Raw genomic sequence first — 26,682 nt, 5'->3', positions numbered from 1 at the left:
TCTTATTCAGAGTCAGTATCACTGACTTCATCTGTAGCATTCTTCATTATGTTGAGATGTGCGTGTACAAAAACAAGCTTTTGCACCGTTTCATTGCGCAGCCTGTTCCTACGCAGAGTATGAATGTTGGCCAAGTCGGACCAGTTCCGCTCACAAGCAGCTGATGATGGTGGAATCTGTAGAATGTTTCGAGCCAGAGGCATCACTGTTTTACTCGTGCAGATTCCCGTCCACCATATTGAAGGAGGCATGTGGTTAGCAGAAACCCATATTCCGGACCTTGACAATATGCCTGAATTCGTCCTGTATTCTGCCACATCGGAGTACACTTTTCCAACTTCGAGGTTCATGTGCGCACTGTGCTCCGAGATCCAGTGACAGCGGGTCCTCGTACCCCGCCAACGGTCTCCCCGACCTTGAATTGCATCCACACGTCAGAAATTGGCCGTACCATTGCAGAATTTGCTTCCACACGGCTTTATATTCGGACTTCCGCCACAGGTTGAACACGTGTACGGGGGAACGTCAAGATTGAACAATAACGGGAACCAAACCATGAGAAACCGCACCCGAACGACGGAGCTACGCTAACGCTGGAGCTGACATTATGTGACGTCGATGGCGAGTGGCCAGCCGCCGTTTGGTGTTTCGATATCATGTGCGACGTTTCGGTTTCGCGTTCAGTGTTTCCGTTTCACATTCAACGCTGGCTGTCGCCTAAGCTTTATTTCTGTACGTTTTTCCCCGCGGAAATTTTGCCCAATTTTTCCAACTGCGCCGAAAAAAACGGGAAAAAACCAGTTTTTTTCCGGAATTTTCCCGTTTTTTTTCCGCACTTCGCATCTCTAGCCACGACGCGCCATGGAGGCGGACGCGATCATGGGGCTGACGTCTCGATGGGATCGTCCTATATCTCGCTTGGGAGCAACACGCAGACGCATGACTCCTCGCCAGCCGCACGGCACACATCGCAGGGGACGCTATCCCACCAGACGCGCTACGGCGCAGCGATCACGTCAGAGGCGTCCCGCATCGGACGCTGCACCTAGGAATCGCACCTGCGCTGTGAGCAGAAAGAGGAGCCGCGTCACGCGGGCGAATCGCGCGCCACCTGTCGCGGCAGCGCCGTACACTGCGAAGATAGGGTCTTCTACGTTTGCCGCAAGAGGGCTCTGCGTGCGCGCCAAGCGCAGCAGAAATGTAGCGGAAACGTACTTCGCTACGCGTTTAACTGCGACTTCTCTAATTTACATGCTCATAATTACCGATATACACGGCAGTATAACTTTCTACGCCAGGTTTCTAAGGCAACATCTCATTCACTAGAGGCGGTTTTGTCCCGCTTTGACGCCTCGAACTCGTAGCTGAGTGGTAGCGTCTCCGTTTCACACTCCGGAGACCGTGGTTCGATTCCCACCCAGCCCATCTTGCAACTTGTTTTTATTTATGAATTGCCTTCCGCCATTGTTCGCTCACGGCCAACGCCGACGACACCGGCTTTTCTGCGACACGAGCTCCTTAACTAGCGTTAATAGGAGATATCATGATGGCAGAACACAAGGACTATGGCGGCGTAATGCGTAGAGCATGCATATAACCGGTGGCCGATTTGATCAAACAACCCGCCGTGGTTGCTCAGTGGCTATGGTGTTAGGCTGCTGAGCACGAGGTCGCGGGATCGAATATCGGCCTCGGCGGCCGCATTTCGATGGGGGCGAAATGCGAAAACACCCGCGTACTTGGATTTAGGTGCACGTTGAAGAACCCAGTTGTTCGGGAACGGAAACGCATGCGAAAGCGGAAGGCTACTAGGTGACGTGATAAGATCAGGAAATTTCCAGTCACAGGATGGAGTCGACTGACCCAGGACAAGTGCAGATCGCTAGATGAGGCCTTTTTCCGGCAGGTGACAAAATCGAGTGATGCTGACATTTAACAGCTATCTCTGTAAACTTCTGTGCTTCGTTACGATTTACCGAATTCGTCCATCGTGCTTTACTTTTACGGGTCCTCCTCACACTGGTTCCCCTGCAACGCGCTGCTCAACATTTCACTTCTCTTAGCAGCTCATTGACACAGGCGAAAGTAGAGGTTTGTGCACTATACCGTGGAGTTTTCGCAGACCGGAAGCGGCGATATGTCATACTTTTTTTTTATGGCTTCGCTCCTACAACTGGAACTGAGCGGAACAGTGTTTAAACGCGAAGAGAGGTACGAACTGCACACGGCAGTTTCAGGACGCATAAAAACGGCTGCGAGAAATGTATTCCTCTACTTCTGCCGAAGGCTCCCGCGGCTCCAAGAATGTATGCTGCCGACAGTACGTGCGAACACATTCGTCAATCAACGATGGCACGCATGCAGTCAATGGTGGCGCCATTGAGTGTTTAGCTCAACTTCCACCTCGAGGGCGCCTCTTTTGCACACACGGTAAACGATCTTCAGGTGCTCACCAATAAACTGGAGCGTCCACCCCACCCATAAGACTCGAAAGGGGCTGCGCGACATAATCAGGATGGGCGCGGAAGCACGGAAATGCAACGATATATATATATATATATATATATATATATATATATATATATATATATATATATATATATATATATATATGGCCGTTGGTCACGTGCCATGTACATATTCTCGCTCATTTACCCTGCGAACTTACTAGGGGTGTGCGAAAATTTGAAACCTTCGAATGACGAATCGAATATTGTCCTGTTCAACTCGGCCCTCAAATCTAATAGTAACTATTCAAAAATCCGAATATATTGCGAATACTTCCCCTAAGTCAACTGTACACAATAAAACATCAAATTAAAGCAGAAATACGGTAACCATCATATCCACAGTGGACGAAACGTACTATAGAGCACGCTGGGTCGCTCAGACAGCTACGTTTATCCATCTAAACACGATTACTCGCAATAAAATATTGTTTTACACAGCATCCGGTAGTGGGTACTGTTTGGTATTACGCATAGATATACAGCGCCTATGTTTCTCGTCGGATTAAATGTGAATACGTTTCATCGCAGCATACTTGATACAATAGGGGCCCGCCACCTTTGCAACTAGAGAAAAAAAAATTTTTGTTCGCTCTGCCATCGCCACAGATGGCACGCATTTCTGATTTGGTCGCGACGGTATACACACATTATTTCGCCACCAATGCTGCCTTTCTAAACTTTATATGATATGGTATGACAGCATAGGCTCCGAAAAGCCCTGAATTTGTGAACAAACTGCTTAGTTGTTCCCTATGTTCCCATTTTGTTCTTTTAATAAAGGATATTTTATTATGTGCAGTGTAATGACAAAAACTTTGTGGTGCCAATTTCAGGATGTAAAAATTGAAATTAACGGTGAGATGGCTATACATTACTCGCATACTATTAAAAAAAGCGATATTCGATTTGATTCGCTTCTAGCGCTAGTAAGGCGAGGCTTTATTTGCCTCTTCCTTCGACTTTCCCACTGCTGCTGCTGCGGCTGTCTTGCACGCGGCGTCGGGGGGTAGTTCCGAGGGTCTATATACATGGCAGGAGCGCAGAAGAAAGGAAAGGCGACGCGAGAAACTCGTTTGGACCTTTGCACTGCCTCGAATGTGCACAATACCCTTTGGAGCACCCTGGGCGTCACCACGATAGCCTCTCGACGGCTGTAATTATCCGTGACCCCCGCGCAAAAGCATGGATGGATGGATGGATGTTGAGCATCCCCTTTGGAACGAAGGGGTGGGTTGCGCCACCAAGCTCTTGCTATTATACTGCCTAATGTCCTAAACCTAGGTTAAAAAAGAAAAGAAAAACAAACCCTATGAACTCCCACAAACAAATTTTCTGATCCCCTATTGCGAACTTTGCTTTTTTACGTCTCCACTTTTTGTCGTTTCCCTACTTTTCTTCCAACAATCTTCCAATCGCCTCTTTCTAATTTCTATTGCGGACACGTTTGCTTTTCCCCTGCTCTCGCTGAACCCAAGGGCTTCAAGGAGGCCAGCGAAGCCTAAATCGACCGCTGGGCAGACGTCTTCACATTCTAATAAAACATGCTCCATCGTTTCCCTAGCTTTACCGCAGCAAGCACATGCTTCTTCTACCTTCTTATATCTCGCTTTATAGGTGCGTGTTCTAAGGCACCGCGATCTCGCTTCGAAAAGTAATGAGCTTCCCTTTGAGTTATAAGTTGTTTCTTTCCTGATTTCGTTTTTTCCTCTTAAGTAGTTACTCATGGCAGGTTTCCTTTCCATTGCCGCCACCCATGAGATTATTTCAGCCAACTGACTTTCCGCTTGACCGTCTTTGTTGCTGTGTTGCCCACCCTACAGGCCACATACTTGCTGGTAAGCTTCCTAGTTCTTTTCCTCCACTAGGAATCAATGTTTTTCCTGCACAGAAACCTGAACACTCTCCCAGCCCATTTACTTTCTTCCATATTCCTCAGTCGTTCTTCATAATAAAGTTTACTGTGAGCTTCCCTACCTTCGAAACGTGTCCAGCCCATATCACCCTGCTCAGCTTCATTTGTATCTTCCCCTGAGTGCCCAATGCGAGGCGTCCCACTGACCTTTGGTTCCAATCGGGTCCTGATTGTACCCCCAATTTCAAGCAAACAACCGCATTTCCAAAAGTAAGTCCTGGAACCATTACACCTTTACACATACCCCGGAGCACCTCGTACCTATTGTATCCCTATAGCGCTCTGTGCTTCATTATGGCTGCCACCCCCCCCATTTCTCTTCTCCTTCACTGTTAGTTTTTTCCTGTGTTTCCATATATCTATTGTCTTCGTTTATCCATACATATACCAAGGTATTTATATTCTCTTACCCGAGGTATTTCCTGGCCCTGTATTGCCACTGTCTGTTCACTGTTTTCATTGAATACCATAACACCTGATTTTCTAATACTAAATTTCAAACCTAAATTGTTGCCTTTCTGTCCACAGATATTAGCCAAACGTTGCCAATCATTTTGCTTGTTAGCTAGCAACACAATGTCGATCGCATAAAATAAACCTGGAAGCTGCTGCTCTACTACTGTACTCACCTGTTTGAGAGATTAAACCCGATATTGCTTCCTTCTCGCGCCCTTTCCATCTTCACCATGTACATCATGAACAGCAATGGGGTTAAAGGGCACCCCTGCCTAAGTCCCTTGCCGATATCAACTTTCTCCTTGCACCTCATTCCTTCCCATTCAACGCAAACGGTATTTTCTAGGTAAATCTCTCTCAAAAACTAGAAAATTGTCACCTAAGCCTCCCCCTTCCAGAATATCCTACAAAATGTTGCGGTCTACGTTGTCATAGGCTCCTGTAATGTCTAAAAAGGCCACATATAACGGTCTGCTTTCAACTTTTGATATTTCAGTACACTGAGTAAAAACAAATAAGTTATCATCCAAACGTCTACCTATTCTGAAGCCATTCTGACGTTCTCCCAAGATGCTATTATTCTCTGCCCATGCTTGCAGCTTTAATTTGATTGCCTGCATTGCTAGCCAGTATATTACCGATGTAATGTTCAACGGTCTACAAGAGTGAATTCTATCTTTCTCCCCCTTACCTTTACAAATTAGATACATTCTACTTTGTCGTCAACTGTCTGGTATTCGTCTATCTTTTAACGTTTTTTTCCACTGCTTTCACCAGGGCTTCTTTACTTTTGTACTAGTGCATTAATCAGCCTAACGGGAACCTCGTCTAGCCCTGTGGCTGTGCGCTTAGGAATTTTCTCTTCCGCTTTCTTTCAGTCTAAATTTGTCAGCACTAGCTCCTTTTCCATCTGGTTCTCTTTCATGTTCTTTTTTCCTTCAAATACAACCTCGTCATTCACTTGGAAAGATTCGGCTGTTATTTTTCGGATATAATTTATTGCCGCTTCTCCTTCCAGTCTGTTTCCATCTTCGTCTAGGATATTTTGTTGTATTGTTGTTGACTTCCTGCCTAATAATTTTATGTGGTTCCAAAATATTCTAGGAGCGGCTTTCTTTTTCTCACGTATTTCTGACGGCCAACGTTCACTTTCACTTTTTATCTTTGCTTGCACCAGTATTTGAACCATAGACTTTTTCTCCCAGTATATCTCCCGTATGCTGCCAACTTCATTCTGCGGCAACTATGCCTTCTTTGCCTGCCTGTGCTCTCTAGATGCTTTCTGTCGTTCGGCGATCGCTTATCGTATCTCCCTGTTCCACCAACTTTTCGGTTGCTTTTTTCCTTTCCAACTAACATGTTTCTCTTTCCGTATTTCTGTCGTTATTACACTTAGAGCTCACTATACTCCCACTCTTGGCCATTTGCCAAGTTATTTCTCGACTCTAGTGACTAAATCTGTTATTTGTTCAGCGTTTAAATCTGGACAGGCCATTTTGCACTCCTTGCTCTTTCCCAACTACATAGCCCATTCTCAAAATGATACGTTTATGGTCTTTCCCTAGGCTGCTATACCCTTCCTCCTCAATGACCATTTCTCTCAACTTATCATGACTTCCTTCTGTCATCAGACAGTAATGAATGGTCAACTGTCGGTTTCCCACTTCCCACGTGATCCGCCCTTCAGACTTAGGCCCTGTATTCACGATGACGAGGTTATGTTCCTCACAAAGGTCTGGCATTGACTTCCTGTTGTCGGTATAGCCGTCTAAATCCTGTATGTGGGCATTCATGTCACCTAACAGGATAATTTCCGCATCACTCCCGAAACCCTTAATATCAGCACTTATGCATTCCACTAACCCTTTATTCTTCTCTGTGCAATTATTTCCGGTCCACAAATACGTGGATCGCCCAGCCAAGTTTTTTCCCACTCACCGTACCTGATAATCAAAGATGCTCTTGATATTTTGAATTTACTCTTTTCCATGAGCATTCCGACTCCCCCTCCCTTTCTTTCCGACTTAGTTCTGTTGCACCCTTTCTGCAGGTAAGCGCTGCAGAAACTGCAGCGTTTACCTTTCTACTAACGTGCAACCGTCCAAACGGCAAGTACATAGAATGGTAAGGAGGAGTGGGGAGAGGGAAGAGAATGGGAAGAACCCGTGCAGCCACGAAACTATAGTGAATAACTTGGAACTCTTCGCTCGCAACTCGCATAATTGGGGGGACGGCGGGACAGTGGTAAGGCGACGTGAGAAGGCGAGGAGAGGCTACTACTAGGGTTCTAGTTCACTGTAACTAGGGTACCAAGATGCGCACGCCTCCGAGGTACCCTAGCTACTATTAGACACGACAGTGGTTGCGGACACACTGGATAAATTTAAGTGCACGGTACTTTACGTTTCTAATATTTCTGGAAATAAACACCATTGTCAGTTGTCAAGCGGACAACTGACACACGGCGTGCAGACTCAAAGCCGCATTAAAGCACCGTAGAGTCTAGACTTCGCGCTTCAACTCTTCTGGGCTCGCCGTCGTAGCTTTGCTGCTATGGCATTGCTCAAGGTCGCGGGTTTGATCTCCACCACGGCAACCACATTTCCACGGTGGCGAAATACAAAAAAAAAAAAGGCTCATGCACGTAAGTTTAGCAGCTCGTTAGAGAACTCCAGGGGTCAAAATCTGCCACTGCCTACGGCGTGCCTCATAATCCGATTGTGGCTTTGGCACGTACAGTCCCATAATTCAAGTAAAGTTTAGCACTTCTGCCACGATGCAATGTGTCGTAATGACTATACTAACGACAACACTAAACTTCTCGGGGGTTATGAACAATGACGCACAACAACGCTTCAAGCAAAGAGGTCTCGCTGTGTGTTCTGTGTACTACGCAGACAAACAGCAGTGGTGCACGCACATTAACACCTACCATCCACTCACCACTCTCTTATTGCACCAAACGCTGAAGTAATTAAAGAGTCGCCGTCAACATCGCCGCTAATTATTGTCAATCAAAGCAAACAGAACAGAAAGCTTCGCTTACGTCGATTTCCACAGTGCGTGGGATCCGCATACTTTTTTAATTCGTATTCGATTCGATTCGCTTCTGACACTATTCGATTCGTATTCGGTTTGGTCTCAAAAACTACTATTCGCATACCCATATAGTCAATTTACCATAGTCCGTCATACTACTTTGTTGACATCTTCCCCCAGCACAGAGTAGCTGACTACAGAAACATGCCTCAAGTCGATCCCTCTCTTTTTCTCTCTTATCTATTAATAAGCGTGTTCTCTCTTCTCTCGAGCAATAGAATGAAGATGTAAGTCAACAACAAAAGCCCAACCACACATAACAGCCGAAGTCAGTTACAATACTTGTTGTGCAGCAAAATTATGGGACTAACCTATTTTTAGGAGCAATTCCTTAGACTTTCAAATATGTTAGCTGACTGCATGCCGAGCATCGCAGTGAACCAGGCTATTCCGGAAATGCTATCGGCAAATCACATTCTGATGTCGCAGTACAAATAAGAAATTATGCCGTTCCAACGCACATTTTCAGCGCTGCGCTTAAATAGCCTAAACTAATACACGGGCGAAGAAACCGCGAAGCGATCGGGCTCGATTATTCGGGTCGCCTTTTTTTATCGCGCGCCGAATCCTCCACACACTAGCTAGCCGCCGTTCTGATAACACGCGTGACGCGTTCGCGTACACACCTAAACGGAAACGGCTCCAAGCGCAGTCAAGGGAGGACGCAGACGCACCGAATGTTTCAGTTGCGAAAGAAACGCGCGCCGAGCCACCCGTTTCGCTGCGCAGGAGAAAGGCGAGCACCAACGGCTGCGGTTTTGGAGAGCATGTACTTTTCTTCTTGTTCTTAAAAGCCTTTTGCCCTCATTACTCGACGCCCGACCAGACGCGCACCGTAGGGAAAACAAGGAGGTTTGGGTGCGAGAGCAGCGTTGCGGCAGTGGCCAGCCGAAAACTAAAAGCTTAGACAAGGCGTTGAACGAGGGAGCACAGCGGCGGGCTCGCTCGCGCTAAACACATACAGTGGGTCAAACAAAAGGCAGGCTGTATCTCGAGCGTTTTATCTTCCACAGCCAATCTCTTTCTTGAAACGACGCTATTTTTACTTATCTCTCCCGATGCGCGGCGCGAAAAGAAAAACAGCCCCAGACGACAAGAGGGGAGGGGTGGAAGAGGCGGGGGATAGAAAGAAAAATGGCCGCCGAAGGAGGAAAAAAAAACTGGGCGCACGAGGGAATAAAGAGGAAAGCGCTCCTGGAAAATCGGGCGGCCTCAAGAGAGCGCAGCACTCCTTCCTGGCCCTGGGCGCTGCAAAAGCGACCGGCGAAGGGGCCACAACCCGCGTGGCAAAGCGCAGCAAAAGAAGTGCACTCCGGTACCGCGCAGCAGCATCCACACCATTCGGGAAATATCGAACGCACGCAGCGAGTAAAACAAATTGCCGCACCAGGCGCACTCTTTTCAAGCCTGGCAAAAAGCTTTGTAACGTAGTCATTGTTCCCGGCGCAAAACTGCCTCGCGAGCACCGCTGCGCGCCAAAACCACGTGCGCCGAACGGTGACCGGCGATAAACAGAAAATTGAGAGGAAAGCAGGCAACACGGCCTCCATAATTAAGTGCGAATTGTTGACTCGCCGCTAATTGTGGGTGAAACGGGGCGCGCATTGATACGAACAATGGGTACACCGCGGGGCCACCAACTGCACTTACACGGCGAAAAAAAAGCACGCCCGCGGTCAATAGAGAAAGTAGGTCTCGCAGGGACCTCGGAGGGTGCTCCATTCGAACAAGCATGGCGGCGACGGGGAGGCCAGCATCCGCGGCGTGCCGGGTAGTGTAGCGCCCCTGTTGTGCCGCCAGGCTACAGAGAATGTGCGCAGAGTCTGAGAAATGTCGATTTTTAGCGATGAATATTTCAGCGCACGTCACGTGGCACTGAGATCATATGTGCGACGCACAGCCTTTCTCAAAAGAAACAAAGCCACTAGAAGAGTTGATGTGGAACCCGTGAACAACCGTGCCGGGACCTGCATGCAGTGACGGTGTGCTGCAAGCTGCTGTTATGATTGGGGGTTCAATCCCATCGTTCGTAACCCTTTGTCAAGATTGGAGTCCGGCATGAATTAGAAGGTAGCTGGCCCATGCCATCGTCCAACTTATCCATGCTGAGGACGTTGATGAAGGGAAGAACTGCTTTTCATCGAGAACGAGGAATATGGGTTTATTTACAGTATTTACATGCAGTTCATCAGTCTAGCATGACTGCGACAGAAAGTAAGTCAGTCTAACACGACTGCTTGAGAGAGTGCCTCAGTCTAACATGACTGCTTAAGAAAGTGTCCTGAGCATCCGCACAATAGCCGTTTATAAACACTCGGTCCTCCCCCGATTCCAAGGTGGCGGAAACGTTCGTCCAGTCATCGTAAACACACCGCCTCTCCGCGGGACGGTTTACACACACACACGCACACACACACACAGGTGCACGGTCTGCAGCCGATGTCAGAGGGGCTTCGTAGAACTCGGAGCCGACCCGCGCAGTGCACCCGGGTAGCCTTTGTCTTGCGTCTTGGTCGGCGCGCGGGAAGGGGTGTCCGACGACGTTCCCGCGGCAACTCCCCCACTCATAGCAGATCAGGTCCGCGTTGGGGAGTTCGGTAACAATAATTGGTCCGCCGAACTCATTCAGTCACAACGGCGACGAGGCTAGAGCTTAACGCCAAGGAAAGTTGCCGCCACTGTCGGAACTGAGCGGCAAAACTTGCACTGCAGCTGGCCGTTCTTAACACTGCGCACTAACCCGACGGCAGCGAGACCTGAGTACCATGGGAACGAAAAAAAAGAAGAAGAAACCGCGGAGAGAACCACATGATTCATCCGACACAACATGCGACCATGTTCACTGTCCCGGCGTGGAACCCACTGTTCCCAATGTCAGCCATCGCCTTCGTGGGCCCGTATGGCCGCGACTGCCAGCTATGGCACCAGCAGCCGCACAGAACAAGATCACTAGAACTCTATAATCAATTTACATAGAGGCTTTACATCTACCGAGCAATAGCTGCGTTGCAGCTGAACATATGTCTCGGTGGAGGTCTTGCAAACTTTGACAGACCTACCGGTCTGGCACGCGCAGCCGCACCAAATCGAGCTTCTGGACGCGACCTTGCGGGAGCGGCAAAATATCGAGGCATGAAATCCCGGGCACGGGGGCGGCACCGGAAACGCCCACGACGCGGCGAGTGCGCTCCTAAAATTGCGTTTGTTCGATGGTGGCCCCCTTTGTCTCTACTGCACCTCATCTGCCCGACCAAAGGTTGCGCGAAGACTACAAGCTGGAGGGCCCACAGGGCGGACGTGTATTCGACACGGGGAGGAAACCGTGGCACACCTTCACGCAAGTGGCTCTCATCCGGGCAGTCCTAGGACAAGCAACAACCACATGGACAACGTTGCGCGCGCGATGTGTATGCATTGCTCCACGGAGAGCCGACCAGATGTCCGACGCTTTAGGTAATGCATACGCCGATCGACAGGTCCTGCAGGCTGCGCGCAGCACATCCTATTCGCTCTGTGAAACTCTGTAGCGGAAGCTTGTCTGTTTGTAATAGCTATATTGCAGCGCAACTGTCAAAGAGACTTCCACGACCGCTTCAGTGCGGCGATGGTGAAAGCCGACGGCGGCGTGTCGCGGCGTGCGCAGCATCAAATGTCAAAGAGCCAGCAACGCAACCTACGTATAGGAGTCCCGAAGCGGCCCAATGACCAGGTCGCCGGTGTTAGATGCGGGACCTTTTCCTGAGCCACCTTCGAGTTCACCAGACCACATCGAATCGCGCCACACCTAAGTAAGGAACGCAGAAGCAGATCTACCCCCTTCCCGAGGCGCGGCACGTGCAAACGAGTTGGCGTCCCCCACTTCGTGCGCCGCAGGTGGAGCTATTCACTGCTTGACTCTTCCCGAAAGTGTAGCGAGAGCCTGGCACTGTTCCAGGTAACGTGGGTCCCGAGGCAAGACGGCTGTAATGCACCGTGAAGCCCTGGCAGCAATCCCCCCATCCGACTTTGTGAAGGCAGTTGCAGACCGGGAAGGCAATACCGCAGAGAGAAGTAAGCCTTCGGACAATTGAGGTCCAAGGAGCGACCCTGTGCGCCGGGTGTGACACAATCGCACGGGCGCCTACCATTGGCCGAAAATGACACCTGAGCGGGCTCGCCGATTGGCCGAAAATGACGTCACCTGAGCGGGCTCGCCGATTGGCCGAAAATGACGTGACTTCGAGACACCAAAGGGCTTAAAAGCCAGAGACCGGGAGCAGCAAGAGAGCATTTCTTCATTTCTTTCGAGCTTCTTGCCACGGGCCGCAGCGTCCGAGTTGCTGCCGGCCCGTAATGACTTTATGACTGTTGATTTCTTTGTACTCTCACTGTAAATAATGTAAATAAACCTTCAGTTTTCATCTCAAAGTCCTCTTCAACCTCGGCCAACTCCCGCACCTAACGGCAAGGTCCAAATATCTGGGGGACCGCAATTGGGATTGTCCTCCCGATCCAACCCCGGTGAGAACTGGGTTCGAGACCTATAACTATTAATGATCATAAACTAGAATTTACCTAGCGTATACCTCACTCGAATAGACAACTTCCTTGCGCGGTTCTGTTAGCCGGTAATGCGTAATGTTCAGGGAGCTTTAGATTTAGGTACTAAAGATAACCCCATGAGGAGTACAAAAGAACGCAAGTCGGGCGAGGCGCATCGCGTACGCAAAGGTTCCATTGGGTACCCAAACCCGTTTGCGTACGCGAAATTTAGAACTCCCTTTTGGTTCACGCGTGGCGTTTTACAGGCTCCACGCTGGAGGTCAGCTAGGCGGTTGTGCGTCCGCGGTGGTGACAACTGACGGCGTGATCCAGCAACGTAGCCTTTGAAGGAACCCCGAAGCGCTGAGAACGCGCAGGCGGCGTCGGTGACGAATCTAGCCAAGAACAGCCACCAAAAACATGTGTGCGCGTGTGTGCGCGTGTGTGCGCATGTGTGCGCGTGTGTGCGCATGTGTGCGCGTGCGTGCGCGTGCGTGTCATGATTATCCCACCCCGTTCTTCCTTCTGTAGAAGTGTAGTCTGCTGCAGTTGAGGATGGCATAGGCATAACTTTAATGGGTGTGATAAGATTAGAAAATTTGTAGGCATATATGACGGAGTCGGCTGACGCAATACATAAGTTAGTGTAGGCATAGTAAAAAAAAATAATATTGTCCAGCCCTCACCGGCTGACGCAGAACAGGTGGAACTGGATATCGCTAGGCGAGGCCTTCGTTTCACAGTCGATATTTATATGCAGATGGTGCTTTTCGTTCTACAGTAGGGCCGTTTGGGCCATTATATTAAAAGAATGATCATTCATTGAACTAGAAAGACATGGATGGTCATGGGGCTCGCCGCCCTACAGGGGACTTTCAAGAAGCGTGTACATGTAACAGTAGACCGACTAGATGTCGGCTGCGGTATGTGCATATAATGGCTTCGTTTATTGTCTGACAAAAGCTGCAGCGATACGCAGAGCGCCCTTGCTTTTTTTTTTTTCAACAAGCGAAAACGTATCGAGGCACGTCGAACGGATACCTTGTTACTAGCCACATGAATGGCAAATGCGCACACCGTTAACTGACGTACCAAACAAACCAGGGTTAAGTTCGACGGTATGCGCCTACGGTAGCATCACGAATTAAAAAATCTGGATGCTATCGTACGCGCAGGCGCGAACTTAACCCGCGCAATGCCTCGTGCTTCGAAATAGCAACAAATGTCAAACAAGCGCCGTTGAACTTTGTGCTTGAGAACGAAGTTTACGTTGTAAGGTGCTGCACATTTGTTACCATAACACAGTCGTCTCCTGAGAATAACTACACAGTGCTGCAAAACTTTTGAAGGCGCCATAGAAGTTCACACCCGCACGAATCACCACGGAACTGCGCCAAAGTGTACTACTTTTCGCCACAGCCACAATTTTTCCAGGCCGGGGAAAACGGTGGCAAAAACCAAAGGGTCGGCACAGATGTACGACGAACGGGGATGGCTATTTATGGCTCGCTGACGGAAAGAAAACAAGCCACAGACACGGCGCACGCAGCACGCGAGCGCAGGCACTCGTTAATGACAACATACTGAGTTGGTGAGGATATACAGCTGCGCTATATGCTCGTATATAGAAATACTGTCAATGATCATACCATAGTCTTGCCGTGATCTTCTTGGCATTTTCAAGACACGCACAGATCATAAAAATTCTGGCAGTGCAAAACCAAGAGCAAGGCCTCGTATGGAGCACCCACAACGCCCCCGAGTTTTTCCCACGAGCCCCCCGGAAGGGAGCTCGCGCTCAACCTTCCCACACTGGCAGCAGCGACAGACAGCACAGCCGAACGAGCAAAGAAGACACTGAGTACACAGGAAACGTTATGCATGCACGACAGCACCAGTCATCGCTTGTATCTCGCGGAAAGAGTTTACGGTGCTGCAGAAGTATCAGCATAAACACAAGCAAGTCGAAAACAAACTAGGGTTTGCTGCTGCTATCCAGGTTCGCCTACATTTAAACATTATGGGTTATAACGTCCAAATGCAGCAGACGAGCTATGAAATACGCCGTGTATATAATTGATTTCGACCATCGGGGTTTCCTTTTTTTTTTTTGCGAGTATCTACAAATCTAAAAATACAAAATTTTTCGTTATCTTTCATTCGGCCCCATATCGAAACGCGCCCGCGGCAGCTGGCAATCGACCCCATGGCCCGGTGCTCAGCAGCAAAACGCCATAGCCACCAAAACGCCACCGCGGCGGTTGGCCTCAATTTGCAACGGTGGCTCACGGAGGAGGAAGAGGACATGCGGCGGACGACCGGATCTAGCCTTACATAGACATGCTTTGCCCGAGCGTCTCCTTTTTATGTGCCAGGAAAAAACATGTCACAATGTTACAGGCAGCGTGAGAATGTCGCGTGCCAATAACGCGATCAAGACATAACCAAGGCGATTACAAGCAGCAGAGCAGTGACTTAATTCAAAGTATATACGATTGCACGTCGAACTGTCATCTAGTTGCGACCGCGAAATGTGCTTAAAAAATTAAATTATGGGGTTTTACGTGCCAGAAACACTTTCTGATTATGAGGCACGCCGTAGTGGGGGACTCCGGAGGTTTTGACCACCTGGGGTTCTTTAACGCGCACCTAAATCTAAGTACCACGGGTGTTTTCGCATTTCGCCCCCATCGAAATGCGGCCGCCGTGGCCGGGATTCGATCCCGCGACCTCGTGCTTAGCAGCCCAACACCATAGCCACTAAGCAACCACGGCGGGTCGCGTGACGTGTGTCCTGTGGCAATATCTTTCCACAGTCCGTCTCATTTTCCATTATTTTAGCCTTTCGCCATTGACTCGGACGCGCCGCCGTCGTCGCTTGAATTGGCTACTCGGCGCGACGTGTAAGCAAAAACGATAAAAATATCGAATTAATGTTACAGAATATGGGACCCGATTAATTTCTCTCCGTTCGCGCTTCAATGTGTAAGTTGCCGGCACAGCGTATCGACAAGAAGAAGAGAAAAAAAATCACAAAGGTCAGTCGGCTACTATAAGACGATCTTTACTGTTTACGACACGCTCAGCGTGACTAGACCCGGTGGCGAAAGCCCATGCATTGTGGATTTAGCGCTGCCGTATAGGGCAAGGATTCGCTTATCAACTTGACGCGAGTCATAAAACAGGCATTCGTCCGCAGACTGCTTCAGAGTGTCGCCTTCCTTCCGTCGAAGGTCAAGGAGCTGGCGTCAGCAGCAGTTAGAAGCTGAAACAGTCGCAGCGCATTATGCAAGCACTGACGACTCCTGCGTATCAAGCGGGTCATTCCCTTTTGAAGCGAATAGACGAGCATAATCTTGGTAGTTTCGAAAGTATCAGCGAGAGAGAGAGAGAGAGAGAGGAACAAGTCCCTTTGCAATAAAACGTTCAGAAAAAGCATTACGAGTGACGCACCGCGCTCCCCGGTCGGGTATTGCAGATGTCAATACAGCCCTGCACAGAATTGCGGGTGATGACTACGTGCCGTGCCGAGTACAGTACACCCAGAACATGCAACGACAATTTGTAACATCCCATAAGAAGCCACTTCTACAGCAAATTATGCAACGTGATCGCGTAAGAGACGCGAGTGCAGACTGCCATAAGAACGAAAGGGGACGCATCACATGCCGGACAATCGCGAAGACCGGCACAATCGCGCTGCGCGCACGTATACTATACGGACGGCAAGCAGCCTTGCCCGCCACGGCTGGTGGAGCGTGCCGCCGCCTCGTCCTATATTTGGGACACTGGCTGCGCCGCAAACCCGCCTCTGCTCGTGCGAAAAAAGCAAACAATGTCCCGGAAGTCTTTCGGAAGCAGAGCACATGCCCGTCATCTAAAATCGGCCCTCCGACACGACACGCGCAGCACAGCAGCGGCTGCTGCAGAGTTCGGCCCCGATACGGAACGTGCCGCTGTAGCTACGCTGGAGAGTCATACCGGACACAGGAGAGCGCGCCGCCGCCTTACCACAGCCGGTCTAACCGTATATAGTGCCGCGATGCCGAAGCCACAAACCAAACCACGCTGCGTTTTAAGAATAAATCCCGCTTGCCAACTGCTTTGCGAGCTAAATCGCAAGCTATACATATATACCATAATAATGAAGCACCGAATGATGTCGGCAAGATAAGTGAGAAATTTACAAAACGTATACCATAACATAAATTAAAACGCGTACAGGAAATAACTGATTCCGACACTTGTTACATGTATTTACGTGAAACTACAACGTCCAATCGCTCTGTAGCCGATATCTAAGCATGGAGCGTGCAGTCCCAAGAGTACGTTTCGGAGTCTTAATTATGCTGTTGTTACAAATGCAGGTGAACCTGGAAACGGAACGCAATAGAGTATAGTTTTGGAATTGTCCGCCTTTCAATTTAGCTGATAGTACACGCGTTGCGCGATCAATATGGTCCAATATTGGCAACTAAATTTGCGTACACTTCCGTAAAACCGTGTAGACGGCTAACAACGAAGCGCTGCAGAGCTAAGAGACAAAACAGCGAAAGACTGAAGCCGATCAAATGCATGGGGTCCTAAAGGAGAGGGTTGGAAGCAGCGGCCACTTCATTTCACTGACGGGGAAAAAAAGGAATGAGAGAAAGTCGCTGTTTCGCCGGAAAGGCGAAGCATCAATTGCGATAGCAAATTATTAGACAGCTGTAAGAAGTCAGGATAGTAGTTTTATCGGCCGTATGAACTTGTAGACATTCACTTACCAACTAAACTAACAAGCATGGTGCCACGCGCGCTCAGGCAAACATGAACACATTTCGCTCGATAACCGCGGACACTCGTTGTCAAAACGCTGGCGCGAGTAAAAGTGGCAGAAGAAGCGAGCGAATCGACCTTGGTGCTGCATTTCGCTTCAAGGCGAACTAAGCGGCGAGAACACAGCGCACACGGAGCTATAAGCCCTCGGCGCACATAGACTGTACCCGTCGCAGATAGCTTTCAAGAGAGGGCCCGCGCGGCCGTGCTTAGCCGCGCCATACGCAGTCGCCGCCTAAGATGTCCAATTGATCACTGCCGCAACGTATGCGAAGTGACAGGTGACGAACGCGTGTATGAGTTTGATGAGGTTATGTTCCTTGAGGCCTCTGTGTCTATTGGCAATTCTTCTGGTGAGCCCGATGGCGTTGTTGGTTTTGGTGATGAGCTTCTGAACCGTAGGGGCATTGACGTCTTTAGTCTCAACGATCATACCCAGGCCTCTGATTTTGTCGACGCACGGTATGGCGTGTCCCGAATTGGTTCGTACGGTAATTTCCTGATTATAATCGAAGTCTGACGAGTATGGCCTGCGACCCTTCTGCGTGGGTCTGCGTACGAGCAGCTCCGACTTGGTAGGCGAGCATCTGAGTCCTGTGGGAATTAGAAATTCTTCTATGGCGTTCACTGCTTCTTGCAAGATGTCCTGCACCATGCCCGGGCTTCCTTTGGACACCCACATGGTGATGTCATCTGCGTATATTGTGTGCTCGAGCCCGTGGATCTGTCGGAGTTTCTCAGCAAGTCCCGCCATGGCAAGGTTGAAAAGCTTAGGGGAGATGACCGAGCCTTGGGGGGTGCCCCTGCTCCCCAGCGAGAGTGTCTCCGTGGAGAGGTCGGCAAATCGGAGCGTAGCGGTCCTGTTATCCAAGAATGACTTGACGTACGCGTGGAATCTAGCTTTATACGGAACATCACGCCGACGCCGACTACTACGGCGGAAATGCGCCTTGAGTGTCCATATAATCTATCGCAATAAAGATACCGCTGAAGTCAAGAAGTATACCTGCTGCAATGCTCGAGACAGACTTTTCTAAAGAAATCTCCCGTATCCGCAGGACCAAAGTGCACTGAAAACACTAGTGGCAAAGAACGCAGCGGCATACCTAAGTATTAGCCGTCTCCAGTGCGGGATGTTAAAAAATTTAGAAAGTTTGGGCGTAGACCGTATCAGGGACGCAGCCACAGTGGGGCACGTGAAACATCTTGGGCGTGCTGCAGACAGTGTATGGGCTTTATAAAGTAACCAAATACACAAGTCACATTTACAAGCATTAGAAAGCTTACATGCCTAACTTACGTTACACCTAGTAGGGATCTTACGGTCTGACTTTGCAATCGTGCTCGCTACCTGTTCATAGTGGGCCTGTTTGTTGTGCAGAACATCATTGGGCGCTATAAGATACAGAAATTAACCCTCTTGGTGGCGCACGAGACTGCCCTGCGCAAGCTCGGGCTTATAACTCCTGGTAAGCACAAGTTTGAGTTTGATGAATTATAATTACTATGACTGTTTTTAGCTTCCTCAAACGCCCGGCTCGGATCGACAAACGTGCTGCCGAGCTATGTCTCCAAGGGGATCTACCCCTCCCCGTGCCCCATAAAAATAGTTTGTTTCTCTCTCTGTCTCTCTGAACTACGAGCGAGAGGCTAAATTTAGCTCCGATTGCGTCAAGCATGCAGAACCGCGGCGGAATCTGTACACGGGATGCACGCATGAAATAGTAATGGCTTCTTTTCTCTACGCACCGATACCAAAGTAAGGCGCGTGGCTAGTACGGCTGCAATATCAGCAATAACGTTAATCAAACGTTTTCGTTACACGCGGTTTTCGCTAGCGATCGCCTCTGACCGACTTTAAGGACGTTTCCCGTCAAAAGATGTGCGATAGATACATTCATACTGAAGAGGAACAACGTCCCTACACTGCGCCCTTTCTCTGTCGCAATATACAATCCCAGAGCTAGCTTTTCGCATATGCTTTCGGCATAAAACTGCCACAACTATATAGAAAAAAGTGACCACGGTTCAAAGAACAAACTGAATTGCTCCAGCGGAATATGAGAGCAATGTAACTCGCACTTGAGCCCAGTGGTGACTGAATAGTCACGGCAATGACATCGTGGAACGAATAAAACGCGCACTGGCTGCCGTCTGTTGCAAGCTGGTGCTTATAGCGTTATGTACTTCTCATCACCCAGTTGCTTACAGGCAGGCGCACGTTACCGTTTGGCTCCAATAAAAGTGTGGTCGTCGCATGGCTGCTGCGTTAAGAGGAAGCTTTAGCTCGGGCCCAACTCCGACGCGGCCTATTCAAATACATGTAAAAACGCAAAAACGTTTTTCTGAGATAACCCCTGGACCGATTTCAATGAAATTTGTTGCAATTGAGAGGCAAAGCTAAATTCTAGTGACTGTTGGAAGCGGAATTTCGATTTAGGGCTTGAATTTTGTTCAAATGATTTTCAAAAATTCAGAAGTTTGAAAAAAAATAGAAGCACGAAGTTTACAAATTTATAGCTCTGCATCAAAAAGAGATATAGTGGTTCTGTAAACGGAATCCGTTAGATCATTCAAAGCGGACAAATTTGATATAGCATTTTGCATCTTACGTGAATTTGTTACGTTGTTTACGAGGGTTCTGCAAAAGTTGTAATTATATATTAATAAATTTTTTGAGATTCATGTGTAAGATGTCAAATTTGTCCGCTTTAGATGTGCTATCAGATACAATTCACAGAATTGCGATATCGTTTTTTCTTGCTGAGTTACGGAGTTGTAAACTTCATAGTTTCGTTTTCTGAAAATTTGCGATTTTTGCCAATTTTTAATAAAAAATTGACAACCTAAATCAAAAATTTGAAACCAACAGTCACTAGAATTGAAGTTTTTCTTTTAAATGCGCCAAACCCCGTCAAATTTTGTACAGTGGTTGCCGAGAAAAACGAATTCTCCTTTTACATGCATTTAGATAGGAGCGCCCGAGCTAAAGCTTCCTCTTAATAAGTCCTCGATACGGTCAGTCGGGGAAACTAAACTCTGCCTAACAGCTCTGTTCTCTACAATAACGCACAGCGGCACTACCCGAAACGATCGAGGCGCAATACTCATCACTAAAGCAAGTGTTGGCGCGTGCGTACAAGAGACACACTTCGGCCTTCCACTTCGCATTATCATTTATCCACGCCCTGCGCAGACTATCGGCGGACATATTTTTTTTTTTTCTGTTAAAAGAACCTGAAGCTTTGCTAGTGTCAGGATTGGGGGCTCAATCCCATCGCTCGAGATCCGTTGCCAAGATTGGAGTCCGGCATAAATTCGAAGGTAGCTGGCCCATGCCGTCGTCCAACTTAAACACGCTGAGGACGTTGATGAAGGGAAGAACTGCTTCTCATCGAGAACGAGGAAAATGGGTTTATTTACAATATTTAAATCAGTCTAACATGACTGCTTAAGAAAAAGAGTGTCAGTCCAACATGACTGCTCAAGAGAAAGTGTGTCAGTCCAACCTGACTGCACGAGAGAAGTGTGTCAGTCCAGCCTGACTGCACGAGAGAAGTGTCTCGAGCATCCGCACAACAGCAGTTTTTATACACTCGGTCAGCCGGCGATAGAAGGCGGCGCGAACGTTCGTTTACTCATTGTCAACTTGCCGCCGCTCCGCAGAACAGTTTACGTACACATCGGCAAACACATTCTGATGCCCGGCGCCGGCGACAGAGGGGCGCCGTTCCGCAGAACAGTTTACGCCCACACACACGCAAACAGACAGGTGCGAAGGTCTGGAGCCGACGTCAGAGGGGCGCCGTTCCGGGTACCTCGGAGACATTCTGGGTAGCTCGTTGTCCTGCTCATCTTCGTCGTGTGAGAAGCACGAAAAGACAGCTTTTCCGCGGCAGCTCGCTCACGCGTATCAGATCAGGTTCGTGCTGGAGAGCTCTGGCACAATAGTTCGCCCTCCGAACTAGTTCTGTCACAACGGCGATGGGGTTGGAGGATTAGCGGCGGTGTCAGCACAAAGCCCGCTTCCTCGAACGTATCCTAGCTGAAGCGACGGAGAGTGGGGGATGCGCGTCTTGTCCCCCAGTCGAAATTGGGTGGCAATCCTACATTGCAGCTCGCCATTCTTAACACTAGCTACTAGGTTCGTGATCCTACGAGTACGGCGAGCAGAGCGGAAACAGATAAAAGGAAACGCTGAAGGCATCCCCAAGTGGTCACTTGCCTTTACATCGTATGGACTGCATGTGCACGGTCGATTTCAGTGAAACAAAAGTCGCCCCCCCCCCCCCCCCAAAAAAAAAAAAATCGGACCCGCGAATCATAGAAGGGAAAGTCATAAGCTAGGCAGAGTTTGCATCAGCGTTCCTTCGGTTAATGTATCAGAAACAGCCTGACAGCCAATTTCTCCACGCACCGCGCATGGCGAACAGCAAGATATAACCATAAGAAAAAAACGTAGAAATTTTCGCCTATCCAAACCTGATCAAACGCACGCCTTTTCGAATAAAATTCAGGTGTTAATCCAGCACTGCCCTCGTCCATTTCGTGCTATTCTGCTGGCCGTATATTCGTTTAATTGTCCTCAATATTGTCTCGGCACGTTTTTGGCCAATTGCGTTCTTCCTCGCCACCGGTGTCGGTCGCTATTGCTTTTTCGCATATGTAACTCGTATATTATCATCGTGTCGCCGAACCACCTGTCTTCTATCTTGATCGTTTTTTTTTTTTGTTTTTTTTATGGATACGAAACATCACGTAGTGTTTGCCTCTTTTCGTCTATGTGCACCTAACTGTATTCAAGCACACATGCTTTCTTTCTTTCTTTTTGTCCCTTGGAACAACGGCGGCAGCGCTACATACATACACGCACGACGCCGGAATGCACTAGGATTGTGCCTCTTTTCGCCAAGACCAATCATGGAGGGAGATGCACGATCACGTGCCTACCGGCGGGCATACACGACACGTAGCGGGATGCAGTGTTCCGTCCAAAGCGGTATCGGTGCAGATTAAGAACAATAGTCAAGATTTAGTGTCTCCCTTCGGACCCCAACTCGCGTCGCAGCATGTTACGCGACGTGTCTCGGTGCATCGGAATGAGAGACGCGACAACCACCGCTAACCAAACAGGGCCGTCGCGTCCGCTGCGTCTACACTTGAACGGTTCAAGTGCTTTGAGGGCAATGTTGTCGGCAAGTAAACAAACTTTATCGCATTTTACAAACTTTTCTATGTTGCTGATAAAGGACTTGAACAGAACAGTGGCATTCGCTAACGCTTAAACCATGACAGCACGGACACATGACATCAACGCGAGACGACCCTGTTTTTGTCTTCCCTCGAACGCGGTGACAGCACGCGGAAGAGACGCCCGCTTTAGCCTGGATGGCAGTGCATTCCTGGCATCGCACACTAAGAAAACGGCTGGCCCAATTATGTACGAAACTTCCCGAAGCTAGAAGACCGCCCACAGATCTGCGGGTGCTGTTTAATGACGCGTGTGGTCAAACGGCCACAACACACAGTAACGAAAATACTACGTAAGACTATGGACTAAAGAGGGAAATAACTACACGGAAAACGTGAACGAGTACTCAAAGCAAAAGGCAATAAAATCAGAGCGTGTGGGGGGCACAAGTGAGGTAGCGCGATGCGTGCGGAAAGGAGTTTGGGTCCCTGGCGACGTTCTTTTGACAATATAAAATAACCAACAATGGTCAATCGGATTTCCAGGCCCTTCAACGCCATCCGGCTAGGATGTGCATACGAGAAATTCAATTATTATTAATAATAATATTATTATTATTATTATTATTATTATTATTATTATTACATAGACAAATTAGGGACGCCAGAGGCTTACGTCCTTTAATGAGATTCTATTTAATCCCGAAGACACATCAACAATTAGTCGAGGCTTAAATATGTTTTCCACCAACCCTACGGCGCAGCAGTCTTACAAAGCGCGGCCATCCATCAGGGTGAGCTCCTGAGGCACTAGCTGTCCCCGACGCCGTCACTCCTCCAGAAGGCTCATTGAATCAGCTCAGCTGTTGTCGAAGCTGGAGTTGTCGCCCGACAAAATCACAGGGTGCATTCTCCAAGCTGTTCGCACGTAGAAAATAGCGTGCAGAACGTTTTAGCGTATAGCGTTAACGTCCAACCATTAGCAAGTCTCGAAACCCCTGCCCGCGCATACGCAGTGCGGATTAGCTATAGTGCGCGTGTAGCAAGCTGGCATCTGGGACGGACGCTGAAGGTGACGCTAAAGCTAGAGCGAAAATCTAGCTCTTCGTGCGGGTGAAGCGTCAGTGCGCGAGCAGCGAAACGGCTACGACACTCCTGAGCACGCTCCCGTATCGGGACGGGGTTAAATCTCCCCGTAGCTTCCCGTTCGTCGGTGCCTAACGTACGGAGAACATACCGTGACTGCTGCTGTTTCACGCTAATACCTACAAATCGTTCTTACGCACAAACAGCTTCACCCATTCAACCCCTCGTTACAGTTGACAGGAGCTGCACCGTTTTCGTGACGCGGAGGGCCATCGCCGAAAACGCGCGGCCCGCGCTGTCGTCGCGGAATTTCACGGGGTCCATTTCGATTCCGGTCGAGCGGGCGCGAGTCGGCGCGACCCCGGAGCGAAAGGACGTCGACTGCCCGACGACAAGCGCGCCGCGCGACAGCTCCTCGATCTCCTGCAGACTCGGCGAGATTTCGCTCGGACAGCGCGCGCACCGCTTTCGCGAACCGCTTGAATTCCAGGGCGCGGCTATCGTCTCCATATATTCCGGCCTTCGATCTTGGTTCACGCCAGCCGATCAAGATTCCAAGCCCACACCGGCCGTCCTCCCTCGCGGGCTTCTCTGCTTCGGGGAGATTAAAAAATAAGAGACACTATAGCGGCTCCTCGAGTTCACGTTGTCGCTTGATGAAACGCGCCTCCTTCGGAGCTCAGCTGCCCGAAGCGCCGCGTCGAAATTGACTCTGTTGCCTAAGTGATGTATGACGTAACAACTCGCGACCGCCCTCAACCAGCCGCGTCGAGAAATTTGACCACGTTGGAGAAAAAAAAAAAACAGCAGTCGCATGAACACGTAAATAGCGGAAAAGAGCGAGCAGAACAAACAAATCGGGTGGTATACAGACACACGTGCTACTGTATAGCTTGAGCTATCGATTGCAACTATAAGGCCCGTATTTCGTAACGTTCTATTTAATTCCCTATTCATCTCCTATACGCAGCCAGGAGTGGGTGAAGTCATAGCGATAACGGCGACGCAGCGCCGTCCGAGTCACGGCCGAGCCTGCGACGAAGAGCGAAAGCAGTGAGAAATGAAACTGAACATGAGAAATTACGGCCCCAAGTTACACCTCAAAACTGAACTAATACGGAAATTCCAGTTTAGTCGCACGTGTTTCACTCGCGTAACTTCAACCGAAAGTCGCAGCAAAAAAAGAGGCGAGGAAAGAATGAATGAATTCCGCGCTTTTACGTGCCAAAACCACGATTTGATTACGAGGCACGCCATAGCGGTGGACTGCAGATTAATTGTGACCACCAGGGGATCTTTAATGTGCCCGTCATACACGGGACACTGGCAGTTTCGCATTTCGCCTCCATCGAAATGGGCCGGCCGCCGCGGCCATGCGTGCTTCGCAGCGCAACACCACAGCCGCTAAGCCACCCCGGCGGGTATAGCGAGGAAAGAAATACGCGTGATTCAAGTGCACGGGTAGCGCGACGCAAGAAGGTCAAAAGGAAGAGCAGGGCGGGAAGTACAGGCGACAGAAACTCTGCTGTTTGCATGCTACGTGTCGTGCGTGCTTGAGTTTCATCAAACTTTCTTTACAAAGCAACTACGATGGCTGGGCGCCAGGTGGCGACGGTGCACACGTAATTTACGCCTTGTACGCTCCGACCACAAGAGTTGCGCAATATGGGGCAGCGCAGCTGTAAGCAAATGGCCGCACATTCTCCGCACAAGAAGGTGCGCCCACGGACAGCTGACAAGAGGTGAACCCGAGTCGACACTCCACGTACCTGTCCAGTGGAAAGGGTATCCCATGCGCGGGCGGCCACATGAGGAGGGTGGCAAAACGACAAGCTCAGCCCAGGATCCAATATCGTGGTAGCAGTCGCCCGAGGTCCCTCACGCAATCATCTGGGAAAAAGAAAACGAGAAGACGTGAGCGGGCGTTAAGTAAGAAGCCACGGAACTGATGTCACTCAATACTTCTCTCCAACCTGCGCGATGCGGCAACGAGGCGATCATGACACGGCAACGCCACGAATCGCTCCTTCGCTCTATCTTCATTAGTAAGCGCCTTGCCAGCCTCTTAGGTTTAATTATGGCGCCAATTAGACGACGTTCACCGAACAGTGGCTGAAGCAAGCTCTTCAACCGTCACTCTTGCGCATCCGCAAAAGGAAAAAAAAAAAAAATCTGAAGAACAAACCCAGGTTTGCTCGACAAACTCCAACATAGTTTTTGTTTTTTTTTCCCTCCCTTTCTTTCTTTCATTATATACAGAGGCCACGGCACCCGGCACGCTCCTTGTACGACATCGAGATGGCAGCCCCGTCGCTGCTTAAGCGGAGATAGGCAGTCTGCATGCGGCGACGCTTCGCTGCTAGCGATTTCAACCGACTTTCCGGTAATGCAACTCTCTGATAGCAGCGAATTGGTGCATACCGTCACCAAACGTAAAATTTTCTGTACGAAAAGTACAAGTGAAAACCGAGCAAAGTGGGAGGGAAGGGGGGATGGGCAACTAAGCCATAGAATCACAAGATGTGTAACGCATTTGAGCGTTGCGACTGGACGGCACAAGAACGTCGCCAATCACGAAGACAATAGTGAATCGCCAGAGTATCACCAACAGAAATTGCGCAACCCAAGTGCCTCCAATCCGGGCACAGTTTGTTTTGACAGTGTGGGACTGTCGCCGACGCGCGCACCGGAAACAGGCTCAGAAAACTACAAAGCATAAAGCAGGGAGGCATTCAAGCTTATCGCGGCGATAGTAAAAGGGTAGAAACACGTCGAGTTCCGCGGCCGCGCCGATGATGGCAGCACGATCGAACTACGACAGCACCTCTATCCAGAGGCAAGCTTAAGCCTATTTACCGCATTATTTTTATGCAACATATTAATACTTGGACGCTTTAGTTTTGCTTGCCGACATGTAACAAAGAATTCGCAGCCCTAAGTGCTGGTTTTTTGAACAGGGCCGTGGGAGGCCTTAGGTGCGCTAGCGCACCGGCAGCATTTTCAACAACGGAGCGAGGCGGTGACGCGGCGATGTATATCGCAAGGGCAGAGCAGACAGCAGAAAACGACGTGGGCGACGACGAAGACGAT

The 26,682-nt window shown here is 49.3% G+C and overlaps 1 protein-coding gene across 6 annotated transcripts in view; it reads right to left on the bottom strand.

The window, feature by feature from the left end:
• Positions 1 to 26,682, bottom strand: part of MYPT-75D (Myosin phosphatase targeting subunit 75D) — a 393,464-nt gene that overhangs the window by 271,452 nt on the left and 95,330 nt on the right. For 5 of the 6 annotated variants that reach the window (XM_055062146.2, XM_050192350.3, XM_050192349.3 and 2 more), the window contains one exon: positions 25,362 to 25,482. The exons of the other annotated variant lie outside the window; for it this stretch is intronic. The gene's annotated coding sequence lies outside the window, so the exon portion shown is untranslated. The remainder of the gene's footprint in view (positions 1 to 25,361; positions 25,483 to 26,682) is intronic. 6 annotated transcript variants of the gene reach the window in all.

This window comes from Dermacentor andersoni, chromosome 1, assembly GCF_023375885.2.
Source record: "Dermacentor andersoni chromosome 1, qqDerAnde1_hic_scaffold, whole genome shotgun sequence".
Classification (NCBI taxonomy): domain Eukaryota; kingdom Metazoa; phylum Arthropoda; class Arachnida; order Ixodida; family Ixodidae; genus Dermacentor; species Dermacentor andersoni.
Note: the sequence above shows the minus strand (reverse complement) of the source record. Positions and strands in the feature narration are given on the sequence as shown.